This window comes from Sorex fumeus, unplaced genomic scaffold, assembly GCF_029834395.1.
Source record: "Sorex fumeus unplaced genomic scaffold, SorFum_2.1 ptg000034l, whole genome shotgun sequence".
In the NCBI taxonomy this organism is placed as follows: domain Eukaryota; kingdom Metazoa; phylum Chordata; class Mammalia; order Eulipotyphla; family Soricidae; genus Sorex; species Sorex fumeus.
Genome location: NW_026606091.1, coordinates 15,625,811 through 15,647,253, shown reverse-complemented (window position 1 = coordinate 15,647,253; position 21,443 = coordinate 15,625,811). Strand labels below are relative to the sequence as shown.

Here is a 21,443-nt window from a genome sequence, read left to right as displayed (position 1 = left end):
CCTCCTGGTGCTGATCTCAGCTATTCTTGGGTATTAATCTCATACTTTGTTACTTTATATCCCCCAGATGAATGCAATCTTTCTATGTCTATCCCTCTCTTTCTGACTCATTTCGCTTAGCATGATACTTTCCATATTGTACCACTTGTATGTAAATTTCATGACTTCATCTTTTCTAAGAGCTACATAGTACTCCATTGTGTAGATGTACCAAAGTTTCTTTAACCAGTCATCTGTTCTTGGGCATTCAGGTTTCTTCCAGTTTCTGGCTATTGTAAAGAGGGCTGCAATGAACAAACAAGTGCAGATGTCACTTCGACTATACATTTTTGCCTCTCTGGGATATATTCCCAAGAGTGGTATTGCTGGGTCAAATGGGAGCTCAATTTCTAATTTTTTGAGAATCGTCCATACTGTTTTCCAGAAGGGCTGAACCAGTGGACATTCCCACCAACAGTGAAGGAGTGTCCCTTTCTCGCCACATCCACGCCAGCATCGGTTGCTTTTGTTCTTTTGAATGTGGGCCAGTCTCTGAGGTGTGAGATGGTATCTCATTGTGGTTTTGATCTGCATCTCCCTGATGATTAATGATGTAGAGCATTTTCTCATGTGCATAAAGCCAAATTTGTTAGTGTGAATTCTTATTGGGAATTTTTGAGATGTTTCTTTTTTTCTTCCTCCTTTTCTTTTCCTTCTTTTTTTTCTCTTCCTCTTCTTCATTTTGCTTTTTCTTCTCTCTCCAGGTATGAAAAGCAGAATTATTTTTGGTGCCCAAATAAAGATTATTTGCCAGTATTTTTTATTTACTCTATGTTGGCTAGATTTTGGGTTTCCTTCTCTTCATACTCCATAGAGCTTTGAAAACAAATTCATCCTTTTAGGTCATTGGGAAATGTTCTTGAGATGATAGTCAACTTCACCTATTCTATTGTCTCTCTTAGATCCTGATTTTACTTGAGTTCTGACTATAAATATTCCTTACTCTATTACCTTATCAGCAATTAATTTTTTTCAGAAGACCATTTTAATAGTTTAATGAGAAATTTTTGGAAATTACCTAGAAAAGTATCTCAGAGGATATAGTGTGTCACATAAGTAAGTCTATCAAAATAATGTGAAGGATAAACATTTCATCTTGTACTGGAATTTAATTTTTTATCTACAGGTTTAAAGTGTAGAAATACCTTATTTTAAAAATATATTAAATAGAGAAAAACCAGATTTAACAAACAATAAAAATGCATATGAATATGGTGGGCAAACAATGAATTCATGTAGCTAGGTAACAAAATAAATTGCATCTGAGATCCACAAAGAGCTTACTAATATAAAATCAAAGAGTTTCTTTGGTTTTTTCATGTTGTTGCTGTTGTTATTATTGTTGCTGAACTATAGAAAAAAATACAAGAGCAACCCAGCAGCTTGAAAAATTATCAATTAAATTTTCTCATTAGCTATATTTGGCTCCTTAATTGGCCTTTTTGACTGTGTAATTTCAAGTGATAATTATTTGTGGCACTAGCCCATTCCTATATCAACATTATCTCTTAATTAATTCAAGAAATTGACTTAACATTTTTTTCTATCTTCAGACACAGAAGTAATTTGTGAGTTACCATTCTTTAGACAGCCCAGTCAGCAGCACTTTGAAAAATGACAATAAGTTCAATATCACAGGCTTAAGCCACAATAGCATTGATAATAATCTTGGAGAAGCTCTGTTAAGGAAGAATTGCATCCGTTTGTTGTGAAATAGAATGGCATATGATTATAGACTAGGATATCTTGAAAAAATTAGAGAAGATGCTAATTTATCTTAGAGTGAAACTCTCAAATCTTAATGCAGAACATTGTAATTGGACAAAGTAATACATTAATTCTATAAGAATCTATTTTCTTTAATAATAGGATGCTATATTAAAATGCTTTATTAATTACTTTAATACTATTATCCTATATATACATACATGGATATGTACATACACATGCACATTAAGTGTGTGTGTGTATAGAGAAGACTACCAATGATTACTTTGCAACTTTAAATTTCACATCGAATTGCTGATTTGCTCAGAGAAACATTGGAAAGGAAGTGATGTTCTGGTAGTCGGTAGCTCTCCATTCCCGAATAGAAATTTCTACTTCTAAAAGTGAGAGTGAAAAGAGTGAAGAGAGTGAAGAGAGCTTGAAGAGAGAGATAGACAGAGAGCTCCTGAAGAAAAAAAGTCACCTAAGTAAAGAAGATATGGCATAACCTTGCAACTGTCCACGGGTTGAAATCTTTTCCTTCTAAGCTGCTTCTTGTACTGAAAGGAAGCCCTTGTTAGGCCAAAGGGATTATTTTTCCTCTGCTGCCTTTCCCCTGTTTGCCAATTCATGACTAAAACTTTTCCAATTCTATTTATCTTTCTAGTATATTTACAGGCAGGTCAATAGTATGCAGGAAAAGATTTTATGTAGTCACTAAAATGGTAATAAGGAAGGATAAGCCCAGAAGATTCCTCAAAAGGTCTTGGGACTAGTGTTACAGAGCCACTTAAATTGGAAGGGACAAAACCCAAACTTTTTCAGACATTCCAAAAAAAAAAAAGAGCAAGAATAGGAGTGCAAAAATCTCATATCCTTTCCTGAAGCTTGTAAACCTAAAAAAAAATTTTAAAAATAATTACAGCAAACTTGTAAATCTCAAATCAAACTAAATAATTTCTAAAAGTGATTCTCGAGAAAATTTTTACAAAATTGAGGGTAACACAAAAATTAAACAATGTCATGGAAAATTAGTGTTATAAAGAAAATAATATATACTTCATGAAAAGATAACCCCCCACTATTATGTGAAATGAGAAAAATATTTTTGCTGTCCTTTTGCCACTGAAATCCAAAGGGGGGTGGTGGTGGTGATAGAGCAGGGAGAGATTAATCCTGACACAGAGAAGCCATTTCACTCCTGTCTGGCCCACCACAATGTTGCCAGTGAAGTGGGTTTCAGCAAGATCACAAGGGGTAAAGATCTGCACAGACTCCTAAATACAATAGACACAATGGTCCTGCCAGCTCCACTATGAAGGCAGCTGTCATGCTTCACCTAGAATCTGGGAGCTAATTCCTATAAGCAGATATTCAGGGATCTGTGGTTCTCAGGCTGAGGTAAGGTTTTGTGCTACAGGAAAGTTAGAAGTTTGTTAAAATTAGATATCCATTTCAGGAAAGGAAATGAATGAGAAGACAAATAGTGAAATAGAAAAAAATATATATTTTTCAGGGAGCAGTAATGTCGGATCACATCAAGCTGTGCTCAGAGCTCAATCCTGGTTCTTTGCTCTGGGATAACTCTGGCAGTGTTGAGGAACTGAAATAGAGTCAGTGATGTGCACTGTAAGTGCTTTACTTCTGAACTATCTCCACCAAACTGGAAATAAGTTTTAAAGAGATATGAACACATAGCCAATAGAAAACACGGACTTCTCCAGAGAAAGAAGAAAGCTCAGGTACTAAAGGAAAGAAATGTGTGTAACCACATCAACCATAGCAGGCACGTGGGTAAGTCCAAATGGGTTACCTACAAAAGAATAGGGGAGGCAGATGGCTCTAGTATGGAAAGTACCAAGTTGGGTGGCAAAGCTGCTTCGATAGGAAACTTTTGAGCTGACTTGGCTTGGAGCTCTCAGTTCAGGTAAGGCTCTTTGATAGAGGTTGTCAAGAAAAAATACATTGAACCTGATGGCTCTCTTTATTGTGCTGCTTCCAAAGGCCTTTTTTTCCTGCAGATTGTTTCCTGATTAGGTTTGGCATTAGACTTGAGCTGGAAGTTGGATGATTTCCTAACAGTTTTAGTTTTGTAGTTTCCTGAAATTAATTGTCAGTGGCTTCCCTTATATAACTATTTTCCATGGATATTACACATATGTTCAGAAATACATTCTTATATTACATGCATTACTGTGTGTGTATTACTTATAGTAATCTATCAGACTTCATTCAGAAAATACGGTCAAACACAGACAACTCGTGAATAAAAATAATAAACGGATAACTGTTTTCTATTTAAAAAGATTAATTAGTGGAGGACACACCCACCTTTGCTCAAAGGTCGCTCCTGGTTCTGTGTTGAGTAAGGGGACCATATAGAGTCCTTGGAATTGAGCCAAGTTGGCTGCTTGTAAGTCAAGTGCATTATATACTCTCTGTCTAGCTGATAACTGTTTTGTAGTTCTCAAATTCAGGATTAAATAAAGTCACATTTGAGTAATAATAAATTAACATTTCATTAATAAAATTGAATTTTTTAAGTAATTACTGCATTAATAATAAAGTAAGTGATTTTAATGTTTTCATAAAAACAAAAATTAAAAAAATTAAGGGGGCTGGAGCGATAGCACAGCGGGGAAGGTGTTTGCCTTGCATGCAGCCAACATGGCCGATACAGGTTCAATTCCCAGCATCCCATATGGTCCCCCGAGCACCGCCAGGAGTGATTCCTGAGTGCATGAGCCAGGAGTAACCCCTGAGCATCGCCGGGTGTGACCCAAAAAGAAAAAAAAATAAAAAATTAAGATGCTTTAATTGAAAGCCAGTGTGATAATAAAAAGATGTTTAAAATGTGTATGGAAGATATTTTAGATGTGAATACTCACTTTTACCATTGATAAATTGTGAAACTTTAAGCAAGTGACTCAAATCTTTCTTTGCTTTTTTAGTCTTATGTAAAATGATGAAAATTGAGGATAAATTTAGTTAATGAGGTAATGTACTTAGAAAAATTTTGTAATGATCATTCACATAACTATTTTTGTTTATACAAAATAAGTAAATTTGGCTCTCAACATTTATTTTCTATATTTTTTGTTTGTTTGTTCAAATTTCTTAGAATAAAAACATTATCAATGTGACTATATATTTTTTGGAGTTGTTAAACTCCAATTCAAAGACTTACCAATTCAAAGATTTTCTGAAAAGTGTTGCTTATCAAGATTAAGTTGTCTTTTCTTCTGGAAAGGTTAATACACTATGTAAAATTTTTCTGTCACTAATATAGAGAAAAAAAGTTAATTCTAAATGAATGTATAGAAGACTAAGGCAACTTTTCTCCATATAGTTTCCTGTTTGAACATCCAGACGTGGTCAGTAGTATCAAATGTTCGGTTATATAATGATAATACTTACTCATCCACTATCTGAGGATGACTTTATAGTGATGACTTTAAAACTTTGAGAGCAAAGACATCACTAAAAATCTGGTTGGTAAGCAGAAATTTCAAGTAGATTAAATTTTACATTATGAATAAATGCCCATATACAAAGAAAGAAAGAGACTATGCCTTAAACACTATGAGGCTTTGTGAACTTCGGTAGTATATTTGAAACTGTTTTGATCAGGTGTCCTGAAACATTTTAATTATCTTTTGGAAGAGATTTGACAGATATTAGACTTTTAGGCAACAATATTTCAGGCAAAAAAAATTATCAAAGTGTGAGGAGAAAAAGCTTGGGATTTATGTTGTGTCTGTGAAAAGGAGGTGTGCCAGTGGAAATCTTTTCCTAGTTCTAATTTTACTTGCCATTGGCTTTAGAAGAGGAATTCATTACCAAAGTGTCTCCCCAAATACTGTGAAAATGTTTGAGGTTGAAAACAAAGTTAATAAACATTGACTTTCAACATGTCTGAGTGTTGTTGGTTGCTCTGGGCTGGACATGCACTGCATGTTGTTGGTTGTTCTGGGCTGGACATGCACTGCACTCAGTTCAGACTACTTCCCCTGGAAACATTCTTGGTGTCCACAATTGGAACCATAGGAGTCAGTAGTGCTTTTCATTTTAGGCACTTTTCAGATATGTATTTTTAAGGTTATCCTGATTATACTTGTCTCAGATTGACTCATTCTATTACCATTGGATTTCTGTATTTAATATGCCCATGCTATTTCCTTAGATCAGATTTGTGTTTGGAATAATTTAAAATGTACTTTAACATTTATTTAATTTGAGGTCATCTTTTTTATAATAAAGAATTATAAATATTTCTGTCTCAACTGCACACGCTGACTTAGAGATTATGAAAAACACCTTAGATCATGTCCAAGACTTTTTAGATTTTGACGTTTTAGATGAGAGTGTGATTAAGGAAGCAACCAAGTAACTTTGTGCATTTAAAGTATTTTTGGTTTTTTCTGTATTTTGTTTATTTGTTTTTGAGACACACCTGAGTATTTTTTTAATATTCTATATAAAGGATAGAGATTCAGCTCATATTCAGAATCTCTAGCTACCAGGCAGTATCACTCTTCCAGGGGTATCTGCAATTTCTTATTGGTATAGATTAAATATAAAATGAGGATAAAGATTAAGGCACACAAAAACAGGATTTTACTCTTAAAATTTTCTGTGTATTTCAGTGTATTTTCAGTGTATCTCCACTTTTCTTAAAAAGGCTGGGAAGGGGCTAGTAATTTTGTGTTTAAAGAAACAAATTTCTCTTTATCCAAAATCCTGGCAAAGACTGTTAATGCTATGCAAGAATTTCCTTAGCTGGACATGGTCTAGGCTAAATTCTTAAACTCCTTCTTGAGTTATCGTTTAATTGTTTTTATTATAAACTTTGTCTCTGACCATTTGAAATGTTCAATTTAAAAAAACTTCTGGACCGAGGCCCATCTCATGGAAACAAAGCTGAACGGCTCCGGGCACTCTCCTCATTCGAACAGGTACTGCCCGGTGCCCAGCGCCGGGGGCCCTTTCTGGAGCCGTTCCACTACGTATCCCATAGGAACCATAAGTTAACCTCTTAGATAGAACCTTCCCTAGGTTAGCTCAACCACTGCAAACACATTAGCCAATAACTCAATAAGCCTATCTCAACTCACGCTGCCTATCAAGCAGAATATAACAGTGAACGTGAAGGACTAAACCACACTGGTCACAATGGTAAAGCAACAAAAAAGCCCACCAAATTTTCTTATTGAAGAAGCTAGCCCAGAAGACCCCAACAGTACTGTAGTGTTAGACAACCTCTCTGACAAGGAATTCAGAAGGGAGCTATTTAGGAGGCTTAGGGAACTAAAAGAAACAATGGAAAGCAATGCCAATAAAGGACAAGAGGATTTAAAGGCAGAAATGAGGAAAATGCAAACGGAAATGTCAGACCTGAAAAACCTGGTAGGTGAATTGAAAAACTTAGTGGAAGGCCTCAGCAACAGAAAACAGAATCAGTGAGCTCGAAGATGAAGTTCAGAGACTCTCCAGAAAAAAGCAGAAAATGGAAAAGAGACTCACAATTCGGGGACAGAGGGCAAGAGAACATCATGATGAAGCCAGGAGGAGTAACATAAGAATTGTTGGAGTCCCAGAGGGACAGGAAGAAAACCTTGATGAAGAAGAAACTGTCAAAGACATCATTGCTACAACGTTTCCAGAGCTGAAGAAAACTTGTGACCACATTCAGGATTCCCAAAGGGTACCATCTAGAAGAAATCCAAATAAAAATACCCCAAGACACATCCTGATCAAAATGACCAAAACCTTAGATAGAGACAAAATTCTGAAAGCAGCAAGATCAAAGAAAGAAATCTTTTACAAAGGAGAATCCTTAAAATTCACAGCTGATTTTTCTGATGAAACCCTCATGGCCCAAAAACAGTGGTGGGATATAGTGAAAAAACTCAATGAAATAAATGCCTCTCCAAAAATACTTTACCCAGCGAGACTCTCATTTATAACAGAAGGAACAACACACAGTTTCACAGACAAACAACAGCTCAAGAACTTCATAGACTCAAAACCATGGTTACAAGAACAACTAAATGGGCTACTTTAAGGCAAGACAGGCCCCTCAAATATACAAATTTCAGCAGAACAATGGGACAAAACCCCATAACAATAATCTCTCTCAATGTCAATGGGCTAAATGCACCTATTAAAAGACACAGAGTGGCAGGATGGATTAGAAAATTGAACCCAACATTCTGCTGCCTGCAAGAAACACATCTCAATAGTCAAAGAAAACACAGACTCAGAGGCAAAGGCTGGAAAACAGACCTACAGGCAAACAGATCCCATAAAAAAGCTGGGGTAGCCATCCTAATATCAGACCACATCGATATCAGAATGAAGAAGGTCACAAGAAATAGAGAAGGCCATTTGTTACTGATAAAAGGTTCTGTACAACAGGAAGAACTTACAATACTAAATGTATATGTACCTAATGAGGGACCAGCAAAGTACTTAAAACAACTACTCGGGTTTTCTCCCCTGATCTGCGCGGGACGGGCACGGAGGCCCAGCTCTGGGCAACAAAGCTGAATGGCTCCTATTCCGAGCAGGTACAGCCCGCCCCCAAGGGCCTGGGACTCTCTCTGGGCATGCGCAGCTAGCCCCATCTCCTAGAAAGCCGGTTTTCTCCCCTGATCTGCGTGGGATGGGCACGGAGGCCCAGTTCTGGGCAACAAAGCTGAACGGCTCCTATTCCAACCAGGTACAGCCTGCCCCCAAGGGCCTGGGACCCTCTCTGGGCATGCGCAGCTAGCCCCATCTCCTAGAAAGCCGGTTTTCTCCCCTGATCTGTGTGGGACGGGCACGGAGGCCCAGCTCTGGTCAACAAAGCTGAACGGCTCCTCATTCCAACCAGGAGACGATCCCAACTCCTCACCCAGTGCCAGGGATTCTTTCCGGAGCCGCAGCAGCATTAGCAGCCGCGAAATATTTTCCCACTGCATATGCCATAGGAACCATAAGCTACCTTCTTAGATGGAAACTTCTCTAGTTTAGCTCAGTCACAAGAAACACAGTAGCCAATAACTCATAAGCCTATCTTAACTCACACTGCATATCAAAGCAGAATAGTAACAGTGAACGTGAAGGACTAAACCACACTTGTCACAATGGTAAAGCAACGCAAAAGCCCACCAAACTTTCTTATTGAAGTGTCTAGCCCAGATGATACCAACAGTACTGTAGTGTTAGACAACCTCTCTGACAAGGAATTCAGAAGGGAGCTACTTAAAATGCTTAGGGAACTAAAACAAACAATGGAAAGCAACGCCAATAGAAGACAAGAGGATTTGAAGGCAGAAATGAGGAAAATGCAATTGGAAATGTCAGACCTGAAAAATCTCGTAGGCAAATTGAAAAAGTCAGTGGAAGGCCTCAGCAGCAGAGTAAGAGCTGCTGAGAACAGAATCAGTGAGCTCGGAGATGAAGTTCAGAGACTATCAAGAAAAGAGCAGAAAATGGAAAAGAGACTCACAATTCGGGGACAGATGGCAAGAGAAGATCGTGATGAAGCCAAGAGGGGTAACATAAAAATTATTGGAATCCCAGAGGGACAGGAAGAAAACCTTGATGAAGAAGAAACTGTCAAAGTCATCATTGCTACAACGTTTCCAGAGCTGAAGAAAACCTGTGACCACATTCAGGAGGCTCGAAGGGTACCAGCTAGAAGAAATCCGAATAAAAATACCCCAAGACACATTCTGATCAAAATGACAAAAACCTTAGACAGAAACAAAATTCTGAAAGCAGCAAGATCGAAGAAAGAAATCTTTTACAAAGGAGCATCCTTAAAATTCACAGCTGATTTTTCTGATGAAAACCTCAAGGCCCGAAAACAGTAGTGAGACATAGTGAAAAAACTCAATGAAATAAATGCCTCCCCAAAAATACTTTACCCAGCGAGATTCTCATTCATAATAGAAGGAACAACACACAGTTTCACAGACAAACAACAGCTCAGGAACTTCATAGACTCAAAACCATTGTTACAAGAACAACTAAATGGGCTACTTTGAGGCAAGACAGGCCCCTCAAATACACCAAATTTCAACAGAACAATGGGACAAAATCCCATAACAATAATCTCTCTCAATGTCAATGGGCTAAACGCACCAATTAAAAGACATAGAGTGGCAGGATGGATTAGAAAATTGAACCGAACATTCTGGTGCCTGCAAGAAACACATCTCACTAGTCAAAGCAAGCACAGACTCAGAGTCAAAGGCTGGAAAACAATCCTACAGGCAAACAGCTGCCATAAAAAAGCTGGGGTAGCCATCCTAATATCAGACCACAACGATTTCAGAGTGAAGAAGGTCATAAGAGACAGTGAAGGCCATTTCTTATTGATCAAAGGATCCGTACAACAGGAAGAACTTACAATAATAAATGTTTATGCACCTAATGAGAGACCAGCAAAGTACTTAAAACAACTACTCATAGATTTGGAAAAAGACATCAATAGCAACACAATACTAGTGGGAGACTTCAACACCGCTTTGTCACCTCTTGATAGATCAACCAGACTCAAACTTACCAAGGAAATATTTCATCTGAGGGAAACAATGGAAGAAAGGGACTTAGTAGATATATACAGGACACTTCACCCACAAAAAGCCGAATACACATTCTTCTCAAGTGTACATGGAACATTCTCCAAGATAGATCACATACTGAGTCACAAAACATGCCTCCATAAAATTAAGAAGATAGAGATTGTATCAACAATCCTCTCAGACCATAATGTGCTGAAATTAGAAGTAAATCACACACAAAAACAGAAAACTAAATCAAACACCTGGAAATTAAACAGTGCGCTATTGAACAACGAGTGGATTAGACAGGAAATCAAAGAGGAAATCAAAACATTCCTATAAACGAATGAAAATGAGAACATGAGTTACCAAAACTTATGGGACACAGCAAAAGCTGTGTTAAAAGGAAAGTTTATAGCTCTACAAGCATTCCTCATGAAGGAGGGGTGAGCACATATAAGTAACCTAACCTCGCAGCTTAAGAGCTTAGAGAAGGACCAAAAAAAGGAGCACAACCCGAATAGGAGAAAGGAAATAATAAAACTCAAAGCAGAGATTAACGAGATGGAAACCCCAAAAAAATCCAAAAATTCAATGAAACCAAGAGCTGGTTCTTCGAGAAATTTAACAAGATCGATAAGCCTCTAGCAAAACTCACAAAGAAAGGGAGAGAGAAAACCTTAATAAACCGAATCAGAAATGAAAAGGGTGTCATTACAACAGAAACTATAGAAATTCAAAGGATCCTCAGGGAGTACTTTGAGAAGCTTAATGCCACGGAACATCAAAACCTCGAGGAAATGGATAAATTCCTAGACTCCTACAGACTCCCAAGGCTGAACCAAGAAGACCTGGAATACCTGAACAGACCTATCACCATCAAGGAAATTGAAATGGTAATAAAAAGTCTCCCCAAGCACAAAAGTCCTGGCCCAGATGGATTCACTAGTGAATTCTTCCAAATCTTTAAAGAGGACTTACTTCTAATCCTCTTTAAGCTATTCCACGAAATTGAAATATCAAAAACACTTCCAAACAGTTTCTACGAAGCAAATATCACACTGATACCAAAAGCAGACAGAGATACCACAAAGAAAGAGAATTACAGGCCAATATCCCTGATGAACACAGATGCAAAGATCCTCAACAAACTACTAGCAAATAGAATCCAACTACTCATCAAAAAGATCATACACCATGACCAAGTAGGATTCATCCCAGGGATGCAGGGATGGTTTAACATTCGGGAATCAATCAACATAATCCATCATATCAACAAAAAAATGATAAAAAGCATATGATTATATCAATAGATGCAAAAAAAGCATTTGACAAGATCCAGCACCCCTTTATGATGAAAACCCTAGCCAAAATGGGTATAGAGGGGACCTTCCTCAACATAATTAAAGCCATCTAACACAAGCCTACAGCAAGCATCATCCTCAATGGGGAAAAACTGAGAACCTTCCCTCTAAGATCAGGGACGAGACAAGGATGCCCACTATCTCCCCTGATGTTCAATATAGTACTGGAAGTACTTGCAATAGCGATTAGGCAAGAAAAAGATATTAAGGGCATTCCGGTAGGAAAGGAAGAAATCAAGCTCTCACTATTCTCAGATGATATGATACTCTACTTAGAGAACCCAAAAACCTCCACCAAAAAACTCCTAGAAACAATAGACTCATATAATTAAGTTGCAGGTTATAAAATCAATACCCAAAAGTTCATGGCTTTCCTATATGCAGTGAGAGAGAAGAAAGCAACATGAAAAAAACAATCCCATTCACAATTGTTCCCCAGAAAATCAAGTACCTAGGAATCAGCTTAACTAAGGAAGTAAAGGACCTGTACAAAGAAAACTACAAAACGCTACTTCAGGAAATAAAAGAAGACATGAGGAAAAGGAATGATATCCCCTGCTCAAGGGTCGGTAGAATTAACATTGTCAAAATGGCAATACTACTGAAAGCATTGTATAAATTCAATGCAATCCCTTTAAAGATACCCATGACATTCTTCAAAGAAATGGAGCAATCACTCCTGAAATTTATATGGAACAATAAGCCCCCACGAATAGCTAAAGCAATTCTTGGGAAAAAGAAAATGGTAGAAATCAACCTCCTGAACTTCAAACTGTACTACAAAGCAGTAATAATTAAAACAGCATGGTACTGGAACAAAGGCAGAACTGCAGACCAATGGAATAGGGTTGAATACACTGACATCTCCCCTCAATCATATGATCATCTAATCTTTGATAAAGGTGCAAGTAATGTGAAGTGGAGTAAGGAAAGCCTCTTTACCAAATTCTGCTGGTATCACTGGACGGCTACATGCAAAAATATGGGCTCAGATCTCTGCCTAACACCATGTACAAAAGTCAGATCAAAATGGATTAAAGACCTCAACATCAGACCAGAAACCATAAGGTATATTGAAGACAAAGTTGGCAAAACCCTCCATGATATTGAAGCTAATGGAATCTTCAAGGATGCCACGCCACTGGCCGAGCAAGTGAAAACAGAGATAGATAAATGGGACTTTCTTAAACTAAGCAGCTTCTGCACCTCCAAAGAAACAGTGACCAAAATACAAAGACAGCCTACAGAATGGGAAAGGATATTCGCCAAATACACATCTGACAAGGGGTTGATATCCAGGATATACAAAATACTGGTTAAACTCCACCAGAAGAAAACATCCAACCCCATCCAAAAATGGGGCAAAGAAATGAACAGAAACTTTCTCAAAGAAGAAATCCGAATGGCAAAAAAGCACATGAGAAAATGCTCTACATCATTAATCATCAGGGAGATGCAGATCAAAACCACAATGAGATACCATCTCACACCTCAGAGACTGGCCCACATTCAAAAGAACAAAAGCAACCGATGCTGGCGCGGATGTGGCGAAAAAGGGACACTCCTTCACTGTTGGTGGGAATGTCCACTGGTTCAGCCCTTCTGGAAAACAGTATGGACGATTCTCAACAAATTAGAAATTGAGCTCCCATTTGACCCAGCAATACCACTCCTGGGAATATATCCCAGAGAGGCAAAAATGTATAGTCGAAGTGACATCTGCACTTGTTTGTTCATTGCAGCACTCTTTACAATAGCCAGAAACTGGAAGAAACCTGAATGCCCAAGAACAGATGACTGGTTAAAGAAACTTTGGTACATCTACACAATGGAGTACTATGTAGCTGTTAGAAAAGATGAAGTCATGAATTTTACATATAAGTGGTACAACATGGAAAGTATCATGCTAAGCGAAATGAGTCAGAAAGAGAGGGATAGACATAGATTGCATTTATCTGGGGGATATAAAGTAACAAAATATGAGATTAATACCCAAGTATTGCTGAGATCAGCACCAGGAGGATTACCCCATAGCTTAGTGGCCAGCCGGGCATTCTAGAGGAAAGGGCAGCTCAGATAGAGAAGGGAGCACCAAATAAAGGGTGTTTAGAGGATCCTCCCAGGAGGGGAGATGCATGTCGAAAGTAGACTATGGACTGAACATATTTGCCACTCAATGCCTCTTTTGCAGACCACAACACCCATAAGGAGGGAGAGAACACAGGAGATTGCCCTTCCACAGAGGCAGGGGGGGATGGGGAGATGGGGGTGGGGGGATATTATCCATGGTGGTAGAAAATGGGTACTGGTGGAGGGATGGGTATCTGATCATTGTATAATCGAAACCCAAGCACAAAAATTGTAAATCTAGAACTGTACCTCATGGTGATTCACTAATAAAAAAAAACTACTCATAGATTTGGAGAAAGACATCAATAGCACTGCAATACTAGTGGGAGACTTCTACACCGCTTTATCACCTCTTGATAGATTAACCAGACTCAAGCTAAATAAGGACATACTTTATCTTAGGGAAACAATGGAAGAAAGGGACTTAGTAGATATATACAGGACACTTCATCCTCAAAAAGGTGAATACATATTCTTCTCAAGCGTACATGGAACATTTTCCAAGATAGACCACATGATGAGCCACAAAACATATCTCCATAAAATTAAGAAGATAGAGATTGTATCAACAATCTTCTCATACCATAATGCACTGAAATTAGAACTACATCACACACAGAAACAGAAAACTAAATATAATACCTGGAAATTAAATAGTGCACTACTGCACAACGAGTGGCTTAGAGAGGAAATCAAAAGATTCCTAGAAATGAATGAAAATGAGGAAACGAGTTACCAAAACTTATGGGACACAGCAAAAGCTGTGTTAAGAGGAATGTTTATAGCTCTACAAGCATTCCTCAGGGAGGAGGAGTGAGCCCAAATAAATAACATAACCGCACAGCTTAGAAGCTTGGAGAAGGACCAAAAAAAGGAGCACAACCCGAACATGAGGAAGGAAATAATAAAACTCAGAGCAGAGATTAATGAGATGGAAACCCAAAAAACAATCTGAAAGATCAATGAAACCAAGAGCTGGTTCTTCGAGAAAACTAACAAGATCGATAAGCCTCTAGCAAAACTCACAAAGAAAGGGAGAGAGAAAACCTTAATAAACTGAATCAGAAATGAAAAGGGGTCATTGCAACAGAAACTACAGAAATTCAAAGAATTCTCAAGGAGTACTTTGAGAAGCTTTATGCCATGGAGCATCAAAACCTCGAGGACATGGATAAAATTCTAGACTCCTACAGACTCCCAAGGCTGAACCAAGAAGACCTGGAATACTTGAACAGACCTATCACCATCAAGGAAATTGAAATGGTAATAAAAAGTCTCCCCAAGCACAAAAGTCCTGGCCCGGATGGATTCATTAGTGAATTCTTCCAAATATTTAAAGAGAACTTACTCCCAATCCTCTTTAAGCTTTTCCATGAAATTGAAATACCAGAAACAGTTTCGAAGCGTTTCTATGAAGCAAATATTACCCTGATACCAAAAGTAGAGAGAGATACCACAAAGAAAGAGAAACACAGGCCAATATCCCTGATGAACACAGATGCAAAGATCCTCAACAAACTACTAGCAAATAGAATCCAACTACTCATCAAAAAGATCACACACCATGAACAAGTAGGATTCATCCCAGGGATGCAAGGATGGTTTAACATTCGGAAATCAATCAACATAATCCATCATATCAATAAAAGAAAAGAAACAAACCATATGATCATATCAATAGATGCAGAGAAAGCACTTGACAAGATCCAGCACCCCTTTATGATGAAAACCCTAGCCAAAATGGGTATAGAGGGGACCTTCCTCAACATAATTAAAGCCATCTACCACAAGCCTACAGCAAGCATCATCCTCAATGGGGAAAAACTGAGAGCCTTCCCTCTAAGATCAGGGACGAGACAAGGATGGCCACTCTCTACACTGCTTTTCAATATAGTACTGGAAGTACTTGCAATAGCAATTAGGCAAGGAATAAATATTAAGGACATTCAGGTAGGAAAGGAATAAATCAAGCTCTCACTATTCGCAGATGTATATGATACTATACTTAGAGAACTCTATAACCTCCACCAAGAAACCCCTAGAAACAATAGACTTGTATAGTAAAGTTGCTGGCTATAAAAGCAATACCCAAAAGTCCATGGCTTTTCTATACGCAACAGTGAGAGAGAAGAAAATGACATGAAAAAAACAATCCCGTTCACAATTGTTCCCCAGAAAATCAAGTACCTAGGAATCAGTTTAACTAAGGAAGTAAAGGACCTATACAAAGAAAACTACAAAACACTACTTCCGGAAATAAAAGAGGACATGAGGAAATGGAAAGATATCCCCTGCTCATGGGTCGGGAGACTCAACATTGTCAAAATGGCAATACTTCCCAAAGAATTCTACAAATTCAATGCAATCCCTATAAGGATACCCATGACATTCTTCAAAGAAATGGAGCAATCACTCCTGAAATTCATATGAAACAATAAGCCCCCACAAATAGCTAAAGCAATTCTTGGGAAAAAGAAAATGGGAGGAATCAACCTCCCTAACTTCAAACTCTACTACAAAGCAGTAATAATTAAAACAGCATGGTACTGGAACAATGGCAGAACTGCAGACCAATGGAACAGGGTTGAATACACTGACATCTCCCATCACTCATATGATCATCTAATCTTTGATAAAGGTGCAAGAAATGTGAAGTGGAGTAAGGAAAGCCTTTTAACAAATGGTGCTGGCAAAACTGGATGGCTACACGTAAAAAAATGGGCTCAGAACTCTTCCTAACACCATGTACAAAAGTAAGATCAAAATGGATTATAGACCTCAACATTAGACCAGAAACCATAAGGTACATTGAAGACAATGTTGGCAAAAGCCTCCATAACGTTGAAGTTAATGGTATCTTCAAAGATGTCACACTACTGGCCGAGCAAGTGAAAACAGAGTTAGATAAATGGGACTTTCTTAAACTAAGAAGCTTCTGCACCTCCAAAGAAACAGTGACCAAAATACAAAGACAGTCTACAGAATGGGAAAGGATATATGCCGAATACACATCTGACAAGGGGTTTATATCAAGTATATATAAAATACTGGTTGAACTCCACAAGAAGAAAACATCCAACTCTATAAAAAATGGGGCAATGAAATGAACAGAAACTTTCTCAAAGAAGAAATCCGAATGGCAAAAAAGCACATGAGAAAATGCTCTGCATCATTAATTATCAGGGAGATGCAGATCAAAACCACAATGAGATACCATCTCACACCTCAGAGACTGGCCCACATCCAGAAGAACAAAAGCAACTGATGCTGGCGTGGATCTGGTGAGAAAAGGACACTCCTTCACTGTTGGTGGGAATGTCGACTGGTTCAGCCCTTCTGGAAAACAGTATGGGCCATTCTCAACAAATTAGAAATTGAGCTCCCATTTGACCCAGCAATACCACTCCTGGGAATATATCCCGGAGAGGTAAAAAAGTGTGGTTGAATTGACATCTGCACTTGTTTGTTCATTGCAGCACTCTTTACAATAGCCAGAATCTGGAAAAAACCTGAATGCCCGAGAACAGATGACTGGTTAAAGAAAACTTTGGTACATCTACACAATGGAGTACTATGCAGCTGTTAGAAAAGATGAAGTCATGAATTTTACGTACAAGTGGTACCACATGGAAAGTATCATGCTAAGAGAAATGAGTCAGAAAGAGAGGGATAGACATAAAAAGATTGCATTCATCTGGGGGACATAAAGTAAAAAAATAGAAGATTAGTACACAAGAATAGCCATGATCAGTACCAGGAGGATTATTCCATGGCTTAGAGGCCAGCTGTGCACTCTAGGGGAAAGGGCAGCTCAGATAAAGAAGGGAGCACCAAATAAAGGGTGTTTGGAGGATCCTCCCAGGAGGGGAGATACATGTTGAAAGTAGATTATGGATTGAACATGATTTCCACTCAATGCCTCTTTTTCAGACCATAACACCCAAAAGGAGAGAGAGAACAAAAGGGAATGCCCTGCCACAGAGGCAGTGTGGGATGGGGGGGATGGGTGTGGGAGGGATACTGGGATCCGTGGTGGTGGAAAATGGGCACTGGTGGAGGCATGGGTACTTGATCATTGTATAATTGAAACCCAAGCACAAAAATTTGTAAATCTACAAGTTTACCTCATGGTGTTCCAGTAATAAAAATTTAAAAAAAGTTCTGGCACCTTTATAGGAAGACACTTTCGAATAACATTGGGACACTATTTCAAATTACAGTCTTCAAAAATGAAACCCCTATTTCTGAATTTCTTTGTGCATAACGGTTCAGCTTTCCTATCAAGTTGTAAAACTATCTTTCCTTTGGATAAACCTAATTACAAACACGGATGTCTTAAAATATCCACATTTTGCCCTTTGCTTTAGCAGAGGTGACTTCTGAGTTCTGGTCTTACTCTACTATGTATTGAATAAATCTTTTCTCCTTACTCAACTGTCACTGCCCTCCCATTGTTCATCGATTTGCTCGAGCGGGCCCAGTAACGTCTCATTGGAGACTTTGTTGTTACTGTGTTTGGCATATCGAATACATCACGGGTAGCTTGCCAGACTCTGCTGTGCGGGAGAGATACTCTCGGTAGCTTGCCGGGCTTTCCAAGAGGGGCGGAGGAATCGAACTTGGGTCGGCCATGTTGGCTGCGTGCAAGGCAAACGCCCTACTGCTTTCTCGCTCGTACCGCAGAGCCTGGCAAGCTACCCATGATGTACTCGAAATGCCAAACACAGTAACAACAAGCCTTACTCAACAGTCTAGTAAAATTTCTTATGACATTTTAATAATACTTTTTATTTCTACAAAACATTATTCTCAGTTTTATATAAATTAATAAATGTACTTCCTTTGATTTTACTTGATTTTTTTAGGTAGAATATAGTTACAGAAAATAGTTGTCACAGTCTTATTTCTTCTTTATTTTTGTTTCATTACTCTTGTGGTTCTTTATGAAAATTCTCTAAATCCTGCTCCAGTTACTAATTGCAAAGGCTAAATAAAATCTGATTCACACAATCATGCAACTGAAAAACCACTTTCATATTGTTAAATTCTTTAACAAACTATTATACCTCCTTCTTTGTTTCCTTTTATTAAAGGTCTGCATAATTTAAGGTTTTTCAGAACCTTAATTTTTCCTCTCTTACTTGGATGTGGAGAAAAAGTAGCAAAAAAAATTAGTGGACCAACACACTGAAAGATTAGTCCAAACACTCTGTGCACATAATTAGAAATAATTGAATTAATCCCACTCCTAGCAAAGGAGAAAAATCAATATTATAATTAAAACTGTGTTTCTGTATAATTGGATTTTCAAATGAAACCTGAAAAGGGGAGAGGAGTGGAGAGTGTTTCTTACATGTAAATGTAATTAATATTTGCATTAAGTTTATATCTTTAAAAAATAATCCTGCAGGAATTTGTGACAATAACCTTGATTTTATTAGCCAGAGCTGATTAATAGAAGTTCCTTTCTCTAATCCTTAAGAAACTTCCTTACAACTCAAGTCTATCTGTTGCACTGTTTTACCTATTTCCTATCGCAAATATTTCAGCTTGGTAAACCTAAGAATTTTCAGATATCATTACATTGAGTGTATTTTTTCTAATCATATAAAGGATTTTTTCTAGATTATAATAAATCAATGCCTTGAACGATATTAGAGATGGTAGGGCATTTGTCTTGCCCTTAATCAACCCAGGTTTGATGCCCAGCATCCCATATGGTCGCACAAAGATTTCCAGGAGTAATTCCTGAATACAGAGCAAGGAGTAACTCCTAAGCATTTCTGGTTGTGACCTCTCTGCCCCATCCTACCCCCCAAAAAGTCAATATGAATAGATCTGGGCAGCTTTACTGTTTAGCAGCAAATTTCTCCATCGAAGCTCATTTCCTTACTTCTACTATATTTTATCACAATTCCTTAAATGAACCAAAATTTCTTTATAGAATGTAATATTAGAAAAGATAATTTGTGGAAAGAAATAAGTGTCACGGCTGGTCTTACACAGAGAACACTACTTTGTATTATTCTTCCCTCAGAATTTAGGGATATAATAAAAGTTGGCTAATGAAACATTTGTTGTCACTTCTAAGTCAGAAAGATGGTGGCAATGGTCAAAATGATCAGGAAGCAGAGAGAATACACAGAAATATTATCATACTTCTTAGATTCAAAAAGATTGTTTTTTGTTTAGCTAAGAATAACTGAAAACTTACACACTCAATATAAATACAAATTATTGTTGGTAATATGCCAATTAGTGGTGTAGAAACATAAATACACAAGTGTGGTGGCGAGAAAGGGACTACCCTTCACTGCTGGTGAGAATGCTGACTGGTTTTGCCCTTTTGGAAAACAGTATGGACAATTCTCAAAAAATTAGAGCTCCCATTTGTCCCAGCTATACCTCTCCTGGGAATATATCCCAGAGAGGCAAAAAAGTACAGTCGAAATTACATTTGCACTTCTATGTTCATTGCTGCACTATTCACAATAGCCAAAATCTGGAGAAAAAAAATCCAAATGCTGGAGAACAGATGACTGGTTAAAGAAACTTTGGTACATCTACACAATGGAGTACTCTGCAGCTGTTGGAAAAGATGAAATCATGAAATTTACATACAAGTGGTACTACATGGAAAGTATCATGCTAAGTGAAATGAGTCAGAAAGAGAGAAACAGACATAGAAAGATTGCATTCATCTGGGAATTATAAAGTAACAAAATAGGAGACTAAAACCCAAGAATAGCTGAGATAAGTACCTGGAGGTTCACTCCATGGCTTGGAGGCCCGTCACACATGCTAGGGGGAAGAGGCAGCTCAGATAGAGAAGGGAGCACCAAATAAAGGATGTTGGGAGGATCTTCCCAGGATGGGAGATGCATGCTGAAAGTAGATTTTAGACTGAACATGATTGCCACTCAATGCTTCTTTTGCAAACCACAGCACCCAAATGCAGAGAGAGAACAAAAAAGGGGTTGGGTGCCACAGGGATTGGGTGGGATGGGGGGGTGGGGGTTGGGTGGGAGGGATATTGTGATCATTGGTGGTGGAGAATGGGCACTGTTGGAGGTATGGGTACTCAATCATTGTATAACTGAAACTCGAGCACAAAAAATTGTAAGTCTAAAACTGTACCACATGGTGTTTCACTAATAAAAATCTTTCACTAATAAAAATCGCTTCTCGGCCTTTTGGCTAAGATCAAGTGTAGTGTAATAAAAATTATTTAAAAAATTCTTTTTAAAAGTTAGATGACACATTCTTACATATCTAACTCAGTAACTATGATCCGGCACAAGTATTTCCTGCTCATTTCTAAATTGCCAGTGATGAACTAGATTAGAATCAAATCACAAATCACAAATCATCCTGTTATTCGTCGATTGCCTCGAACAGGCCTCAGTAACGTCTCCTTCATCCCAGCCCTGAGATTATATTCAAGGCTCTTTAGGAGAATGAGACCCATCATTGTTACCGGTATTTGGCATATTGGGTATGCCACGGGGAGTTTGCCAGACTCTGCCGTGTGGGCAGACTACATTCGGTAGCCTGCCAGTTTGTCCAAAGTAGGAATGAAATAATAAGATGTCATAAGATGTCGCACGGGGGTGGGTGTGACCCCCGCCTACTGGAATTTGGAGGATCTGGG

The 21,443-nt window shown here is 38.1% G+C and overlaps 1 pseudogene; it reads left to right on the top strand.

The window, feature by feature from the left end:
* The first annotated feature begins 20,969 nt into the window (after positions 1–20,969).
* On the top strand, positions 20,970–21,111 carry LOC130026666 (uncharacterized; annotated as a pseudogene).
* The last annotated feature ends 332 nt before the right edge of the window (positions 21,112–21,443 follow it).